We start from the raw sequence: 9,569 nt of genomic DNA on the forward strand, positions 1-9,569 counted from the left end.
CTACAGGCATGTGCCACCATGCCTGGCTAATTTTTTCTATATATATTAGTTGGCCAATTAGTTTCTTTCTATTTATAGTAGAGACGGGGTCTCGCTCTTGCTCAGGCTGGTTTCGAACTCCTGACCTCGAGCAATCCGCCTGCCTCGGCCTCCCAGAGTGCTAGGATTACAGGCGTGAGCCACCGCGCCCGGCCTTGTATTTTCCTTTTAATTGCAAATGGTAGATTCTTTTTTTAAGGTTATACTTTGGAATGGACCTCTGTTAAATGCTCAAGAAAACTTCTTTCCAAAGTGAATAATCATGCTTTGCCCCGGTGGTGGAGCCCTGTTCCCACCAGACTTTGCGCATCTATTATTTTTCCTTTCTCAGTCCCTCACCTACGTGAAGTGGCTCTTTCTCCAAATCTTCATGACACCCCTTGAGGCACTCACAGGGTACTATGGCCACGTTTGCCCTTCCCTCCCAGTGGAGGATCTTCCCAGCCGAATCTCTTTCCATACTTACATCTACAGATCATGCTTGTCAGAGCGCACACCCCGCCCACCACATTGCGTCAGGCTTCCAGAGCTGCGGGTGATCCGGAGGTGGCTGACTGTGTACCTGTCATCTGACAGATCTGAGAGTTTCAACCCCGATGGCAGTCTTCCAGCAGCGGGGATTAACTTTCTCATTTGAAGATCAGTTTTCAAAGGTGGAAGCCGTGGGTGTGCCCGCCACACTGCCACCGTTCTCATGCTCATAGAAACCCGGGCTTGTCTGAGCCGTAAACCCGGACGGTAATGAACATGCCACACATTCCGAGGCCTGTCATCTTTCCCTGGCTTTGCATTGTGCAATTGCTGCCCACGGCTGGCCTCTCAATCATCTGCTCTAGCAAAAGAGGGCTACTCCCCGTCCTGTGAGTAGACATGTGCATCTCTACTGCCCTCTCCACTGCTGGTCACCTTGGCACTTGGGCTGAAATGTTCTCCCACACTTCTACACTCACATGCTATCATCCTGTCAAGCCCCAATTCTAGTTCTACTTCCTCCGTGAGTCCTTTCCTAAACACGCCACCCGCAGGGGTCTCGCCTTCCTGGAATCCACACCCACATTTATGGTCTGTTCCTGCGGCCAGTTCTCTAAAGTCCTCGTTTGCTTGATTACTTGTTTATCTTAACTCTTGCGCTTTCATGTGGCCTTTCTTGTGGTTATGGTTTATGTTCACAGCTAAGTTGTAAAAAAGTTCGTTTCTGTTTCACTCTTTAGGATCTGGAAAGTACCTTAAAATCTAATTTCTGTCGATCAGGGCACTCCGTATGGATTTGGACACAGAGGAGGTCAGCAAATGGAGTTTGAAAAGCAGCCACGCTAGGTCACACTGCCAGGCTAGAAAGAAAAATGTTCAGATATTCCTTTGGTAAATTTTTTTGATTTCTCAGAATTGACTGCTTCTGTAATATCACATGATATTATATCAAAGGGATCAAATTCATTTACTTGCCAAGTATGTCATTTCTGACTTGTAGAGTTTTGATGATAGGTCCTAATTGATTTGACTTCCCAGTTTTTACTTCTTTTAATCACGGGCAAGTTGCTTAAGTTTTCCAAACCACAGCTTCCCTCTCTTTCTCTCTCTTCCTCCAGATATATTTATTCGGTAAGAAATTTAAATGATATACGATATAAATCACAACATTTTTAAAACAGCATTTTATAAACAGCAAACATTTCTTCAACCCATTTTCTACACCAGGCACTATGAAGATACAAAAATGAGAATTTCAAAAATTGGTTGAATTCAAGGAAACCCTTCTGGTGAGGTAAGAATTTTTCATCGTTGCTTTCTTACAGCATCTTCTTATGTTTGCCTGGGAGTGTTGCCATTATAATCCATGCGCATTAATGCTGCCCCTAATGTCATTTTTTGCTTACAACTTACTTCACTGGTAGCTATTATCATTAACCCATGTGTTTTAAAAATGCAGAGGCCTGATGGGAATATAAATTTTATAATCACTCTGAAAACTGCTTGTCAGTGTCTAGTAAAACCTTCCCCTGACCTAATAGTTTCATTCTCAGGTATATGCTAAGCAGGAATGCACACATCTATTCAGCAAAAGACATGTACTAGAACGTTCTTGGCAGCTTTATTCATAATACTTTAAACTGGAAATTATCCAAATGCCCATCAACAATAGAATAGATGAATAAATTGTGGCATATTCGCACAATAGAAACCTACACAGCACTGAGAATAAAGAAACTGCATCTCCAAAGCAGCATGATGGATCTCACCAACGTAGTGCTGAGCCAAAGGAGGCAGACACAGAAAGCATGTATTGTTTGATTCCATTTACATACAATTGAAATAAAGGCAAATTTGTCCATGCTGTAAGAAGTTCCCCTTAATGGAGAAGGAGTGGAGATGGAAAAGGGGTACAGAAAGTGTTTCTGGGGTGCTGTGATATTCTGTTTCTTGATTTGGGTGCTGGTTTCCCAGGTGTCTTGAGCTACGCAAGCTCACTGAGCACTTTGCTGCATGAATATTATATTTTCATAAAGTTTTTTTTTTTTTTAAAGATTCAAGACTGTCCTGGCTACTATTTGTTTTGGAACCTCTTAACACTTGTTGGCAGGCCACTGGCTCTCCCACCCAAGTGGGCATCTCAGTCCCAGAAGTAACTCTTGCCTCACGTACTTTTCCATAAGACCCCGGACAGGAGGAGGTGGCCTAAATGGCCTGTCATCTCTCTCTGATTGCCCCATTTTGCACTCATTTCTTGGCTTCCATTACATTCAGTTCCAAGATCGTTTACTTTGTGCTTTAGTTTTCTCTCCATTTGCTAATTTTTAAAAAGTGATTTCTCTTCTTCAGTTCCTCCCCTTTCTTTTTTTTATCCTAGACTACTGTGAGATGTCTCTCATCTTTTTTGCTTTACTTGTATTTTTCTTCCTTGTAGATTGTCACCTTTCCATCTGCAGTCACATCTATGGTAACCAAGAGTATTTGAGATATCGCCATGAATGGCACCCATGAGTGGTTGAACGTGGACCAGTCAGCAGCTGAAGACTCCTGGCTTAAGGAGCACGTCACTTCCTTATCTAGCAGAGTACGTGAAGTGCTATTTATGCATTCTCATGCACGGCCTCCTTTTTATCACATCTGGAGCCATTAAGTCTGGCGTGACTCACTCTATTACAGCTTAGAGCTGTATTCATGGCTGGCATATGGCAGCCCAATGTGCAGAGTCTCTTCCTCCCTGGGAAAGGCATCAGGCAGACAGTTACTTCCAGCGCCCTGCACAGTCTTGTCCATCATTATTGTCCCCTGACCACACCCTAGATCTGTCTTTCTTTGCCCAGTTAATTTAAAACATGGCAATATCTCCACAATTAATTTTGATATTTGATCTCAAGAAACAATTGCATTAAAACTCTTGCCCCATAATGACAGTAAAGGATTATAATCCATTGAATCAAATAAGAATGTATAGACCTACAGAGGTAATGCAAATATACATACATAAGTACATAAATGAAGGAGAAAGGAAAGTTCTTCCCTACAAGAGGACACCAATTAATAAATATAAAAATAATAATGAAGGTAAAAAAATGTCAGAGTGTCACACACATTATAGTAACAATTGATTCAGTTAAGACTCATCAATGGTGCTAAAACTTAGTGGGTGAAAATTAGAGAAAGTGTTTTCATAGTCTCAAAGTATCTCCCTGCAGAATATCTATTGATGACAGAAAAAAGTAATTTTATTGTAGAAAAAACTGGCATTGTAGAAAAAATTGTTGTAGGAAAAAATTCAACTAAGTGATCAAAGTGATTGGTTACCCCTCACCAATCATGGGCCAAACCCAGCCTATATGCCTTCTTATGTGATGTGCTGAGGGCAAAATACCACCTATGTCACATCCCTGCAAAAATGCACAAAGTGAGTCTAATCATGAGAAGCATCGGATGAACCTAAATTGAGGTTCATCAAAGCATGTTCTCAAAAAGTTAGTATAATAAAAGAGCAAGAAAGACAGGAACTTTTCCAGATAAAAGGAAATGAAAGAGACTTAATAACTGAGTACAATGCATGATCCTGGATTGGACCTGAAATACAAGACAAGAAAAATAGCTATAAACGACACTATTGGGATAATTGGCAATTTAAATATGGATGGTATATTAAATAATGGCATTTTCTCAATGTAAAATTTTCTATATTTGATAATTATACTGTGATTATATTTAATATGTATTTGTTCTTAGGATATATTGTTGAAATTCTCATGACACATGCAACTTACTCTGAAATGGTTTAGGAAAAGTATAAGATAGATGGATACATAGACACATGGATAAATAAATGGATAGTTGGTGATAGACAGATAGATAAATACATAGATAGCAACAGTAGATAGATGGTTAGATATATACATAGATGATAGATAGATGGATAGATAGAAGATAGCACAAATGTGGCAAAGTAGTAATAACTGGTAAGTTCAGGTAAAGGGATACACCAGTTCTTTGGACTATTCTTTCAACCCTTTTTAAAGTTGATATTATTTCCAAATAAAAAGTTAAAAGTAAGAGTGTCTCATATCCTTCTAAAATTTTTTATAAGGTGGGACAGACACAAATTTAAGAAAAATCAATATTCCTTGAAAAATGTTAAAAATTGTCTGATTCCGAAAGATCCCTGTTCTTAACATCCAAACGTCAGGCAGTATATTGCTCTTTGCCTCTACTCAGGCTGTCATCAATGAGCACCCCACAATCAGATTCTTAAGTAGGTACTTTCTGATCACCATCTCTCAAGTTGACCTTCGTTACAAGATGCTTTTACAAAATTTGATAAGGTCGTCTTCGTCCTTTGCTAGTCTTTGGCTTTGCTGAATTATAATTAAGTTCCTCTGCCTGGTTCCCACCCCTGCCCACACTCAGGCATTCCCTCTGTGAGCTCTTTGGCACTTTCCCACCATCCTCTCCACTGTCCAGGCTTGTCTTGGGTCCACCTTTCCTCCTCTTGCTCCATGCCACTCCCCTTTTGTGATAGAAATTCCTGCCCCCTGAGGAAGCAGTTACAGGTTCCAAATCCTGCATGATGCTACCCTACTTCTTTTTCTTTCTCATGGTGCCTCCAACTTTTTCAACTCCCTGTTTTATTCCACACAACACTCCTTCTGTATTTCTCCAATATTAGGAGATTCCTAACCTCTATGTGTAACAGGTGATACCATATTGACTACCTTTTTGCCAGTAAAGTGGAAAAAATAAAGCTTTATTAATACCATGCAACCAACAATGCAATGGGAACTTTGGATTCATATTATCATATATTTGTTATACATATTATCTATATACACATGTGTGTATATTCCCTTCAACTGTTTCCTAAGTATTTAGATCATTAAATATGAAATGTCCAATTTTGAATCAAAAGTCTAGTTTATTATATCTCAAATAAGAAGCAGTACAGTTAATCAAAGTATGTGCCTAAACTATCAACACAGTTTTGCCATCTTAACTCAGGAAGCTTGCCTTTATGCCAGAAGGGAAGAAGTCTAGAGAGTGAGTGGTAATGAAATCATAAAAAGGTGTTTTCCACAGCTTGTTGAGAATTGAATATTTTTCCTTGCAAGAAGTGGTCCAAAGTCTGGAAGAAGTGGTAGTTAGTTGGTGCAAGGTCTGGTGAATATGGTGGATGACAGAGAGTTTCCAAGTCCAGCCTCTGTAGTTTGAGCAGTGTTGTTCTTTTGCAATATGTGGTTTTGCAAAAGGATTGGCCTGTCTCTACTGACCAATCTCAGCTGCTTAATTTCAAGCATCCTCATCATTTCATCCAATTGGCTACAGTAGACATCCACTGTAATCGACTGACCAGGTTTCACGAAGCTGTAGTGGATAATACCAGCGCCAGACCACCAGACAGACACCATTAGCTATTTTTGATGAACTTTTCATTTTGGACTGTGTTTCAGCACTTCATCTTTATCTAACCATTGTGCTGAATGCTGGTGATTGTCAAAAGGAATCCATTTTTCATCGCATGTAACAATACGGTGTGGAAATGGTTTACCTTTAGGTCATGACAGCAAAGAAAGGCAAGCTTTGAGACGATTTCTCTTCTGATGCTCGTTTAACTCATGTGGTACCCATCTATCTAGCTTCTTCACTTTGCCGGTTTATTTCAAATGGTCCAATATTGTTAGAATAGTAACATCAAACCTTGCTGCTGATTCAGGTATAGATTTAGATGGCTTCACTTCCACTACAGCTTTCAGCTCATCATTATCCACCTTGGCCTCAGATCACCAACATGGCTCATTTTCAAGATTAAAATCACCAGAATGGAACTTCTCAAACCATCAACATACTGTGCATTCATTAGCCATATCTTTCCAAACATTTTGTTGATATTTCAAGTTATCTGTGCTGCCTTGGTTCCACAATCGAACTCATATTAAAAAATAACACGAATTTTTGACTTATCCATGGTTTCACAAAAATTACCCTAAAATTTTTTTTGGGGAAAAATAATCGCAAGCCAAAATGTATGTTTGAAAGAATGAGGATGTACCTTCACAATGAATAAAAAGATAAACAAATAAATGTCAAAGTGAAAATTTCAGAGATATCACCTGTCACACTCAGTACTTAAGGAAATCAGACATTTGATACTTAGTAACCTAAACATAATTGTTCTTAACAACATAGACAGCATGCAATAAATAGTTGTTTTCTTTCCTTCATATCAAAGCAGGTTGGCTTCAGCAATTTATGAAATTTAGCTATATTTTCTAATGTCATCATGAAAACAATCTTGTGAAAAGGCTGTAGTGGTTTGGGAGGGGGTTCGGGCACCTGAACCTGTTTCCAAAATCCTCCTTGTGTGATTTTTTTTGGAAGATGGGCTAGGTCTCCCTCCAAGATAGCTATGAAGAGTTGGAAAGTTCTTTTTGCAGAACTCTGGAAGCTGCGTGAAGCATGTCATATAAATGTGACCAATCAGATTCTCCTGCCAGGAATTTGGCTTTAGGACCAAACTCCCTCAAAAAAAGAAGGGATGGGTAGAAATTCATTTTGGTGGCAGCATTTCATGTCCAGTGTGCAGGGGCAGTGGTGATCCTGACAAGCTTCTAACCAGACAGTCCCTTGGCTCGATATGTGTTCTGAGACCTCATCTGCCTTGCTTTCTTTTTGTTTCCAAGCATGGGTCTCTAGACTCTCAGCCGATTTTGTGATCTGCCTTCCTTCCAGCAAATCCATTTTTTGACCTAAGTTGCTGCATTTGGTGTGTGCTGTTTGTTTGACAGGTCCAGTTGATATTACTAGTTCAATAAAGAATCTGATAAAAATTGCCTGTCTAAGCAGAATTTTAATTCCAGTTAACTGGCTTCAAAACCTTTCCCTTATTTTATACTACAAAGCCATTTTAAAAACATGTTTTTTATTTTATTAATATCGTGGAGTTTGTGAGCCACTCATCCATAATGAAGTTATCCCCACGCTGAGTGACAGAAGAGCAGTATCAGTGTTCTACAGCCAAAATCCAACTGCCACGTTCTTTGTTACCGCTCAGTAAACTGAACTGACTGCTTTTTGGACATATGTCATTGTGATTTCTTTGTGCTGGTAGAAAAAAATCATTTTCTTTGCTTTCCCTCCAGGTGACCTTGGAGCGTGGTGCATGTTATTCTGTAGCTGCAAATCCTTCTGCAAGAAGATAAAGATGTTTCACAGTGGAGATTTTCTATTTGGCAGGCCTACCTCAATATTTTGACCCTGACCTTTGGAAGAATGAACTTTTTTTTTCCAATGCAGAAAAATGAGTCATTAGTATCAGCAAAAAAAAAAAAGTGCTTTAGAATATGTTTGATCAATGAGCTGTGCTTGTGTGTGCTCTTCTTTTGGTGTGAGAGCTTGTGTAGGTGTTTCTGGCCCAAACATTTTTGACATTCTGATAACCTGCAGGATGGGAAATGCTGCCTCTGAAAGAAACGCATTGTGGAACCCTGAAGAATGCCCCATTCAGGTCTTAAGTGGCACCATCTGCGTGTCTCCTAAAATGTGGGCGCCCTGAAAAGCTTTGTCCCCTGAGAGAGAACTTGGCTTCCACAGGCTCCTGACTGCCGCGATGTCCGGGTGAGGTGTTTGTCCTCTTGCCCTTTGGTGTGGCCTTCTGAGAAGCTGACTTGAGAGGAGACAAACCGCATTGAGTTGCAGAAACCCTGGGAATAAGCACATACTGCCTGCTACAGAAGGCAAAAATCCCAGCTGTCAAAGCAAAATTTCCAAAGTAAAGTGGACAGGGCCTTTCTTCATTTGCATGTAAATAGGTCAAAATAAACATCAAAAGGCAGGAAGAGCGCCTACATGGTCGCTGATGAGAATGAAAAATAAAATTATTTTCCAGTTTCATCTATCTTGTCTCCTTTATTCCTTTCAGATGTGATGAAGGGCAGAGGAGACTGGATGAAAAGGCTGAATGTTATTTTAGAAACTGCCTCAAATCTTCCACCGGTGCTTCTACTACTTCATTACTCAAAAGATTTTTCATTTGTAAAATAAGATTTCTCCATAATAATCATATATTGAAGCCAATCATATATCACAGCCAAGTCTCTCAAAGGAATATATTTTTGTTATTTTAAAGTAATGTACATATAGACATTAATAAAATTTAATTATAATAAATGCTCTTTCTTCTATTTCTACCTTAAAAATACAAATATTGAGATAGTTGTAGCAGCACCTAAAACCTAAAAATGGATAGGTAACATGTGACATTTAGTACACTAATTTCAATTTGTTAATTCAAAAATTTGTCATTATTCCCAAAGCATATTTAATACCACCAACTTTCCTGAAAGTAAGTTCAGGAAATGGAATCTAACCACTCTGAATGAGGAAATCAAGTCATTCCCAATTCCTGACAATAAGATCTTTGTGAGAATTTAATTTATGAAATTATAAATCTTGGATTTGACGTTAAGAGGTAGTACAAGTTCTCCTTTTGTCTGATTTTGGAATGGGGAACACTTAGAATTAATCCTAAGAGCTCCAGGTCTCTCTGTGCACAGGGGGTTGGAATCCCTGAGCAAGGTTGGCTTGCGTGGCTGGACTGCCCTCCCAAGTCAGAGCGCTCTGCTCCCCCCAGGCACATGGTCTCTGCATTGTCCCTGTGTTTTGAAGCGTTGCACAGTGTTTAGTGTGGCACTCAGCACACAGCAGGCATACCAATGCCAGCATTTATACACTACCTGCACTGACTGACAAAATGTGGATCGATGTCACAGAGCCTCTTTTTGTGCTTCTTGCTCAGTCCAGGCAGTTGTGTGTTCTAGTCAACCCCAAATTTTCACTCCGTAAACATCTGTCAACAGATTTCCTAGATTACCTTTCTAAGCTTTGTCATTTTGGGCAAAGCACTAAGGATCTCAGTTTTTGGGGTTTTTTTTTTGTCTATGAAATGAGGGAGTCACACAAAGTGATTTCTAAGCACTTTCCTAGATTGAAGTTCTAGGGTCCCCGATGTCCAGTGGCCTATCAAGTATCTATCCCTGCCCCATGTCCCATTG

The 9,569-nt window shown here is 39.7% G+C and overlaps 1 long non-coding RNA gene across 1 annotated transcript; it reads left to right on the forward strand.

The window, feature by feature from the left end:
• The first annotated feature begins 1,230 nt into the window (after positions 1-1,230).
• On the forward strand, positions 1,231-8,654 carry LOC105868165 (uncharacterized). The gene is made up of 4 exons (XR_012920496.1): positions 1,231-1,401; positions 1,738-1,804; positions 2,945-3,094; positions 8,438-8,654. It is a non-coding gene; the product is annotated as an uncharacterized LOC105868165 (long non-coding RNA).
• The last annotated feature ends 915 nt before the right edge of the window (positions 8,655-9,569 follow it).

Source organism: Microcebus murinus, chromosome 8 (assembly GCF_040939455.1).
Source record: "Microcebus murinus isolate Inina chromosome 8, M.murinus_Inina_mat1.0, whole genome shotgun sequence".
Lineage (NCBI taxonomy): Eukaryota > Metazoa > Chordata > Mammalia > Primates > Cheirogaleidae > Microcebus > Microcebus murinus.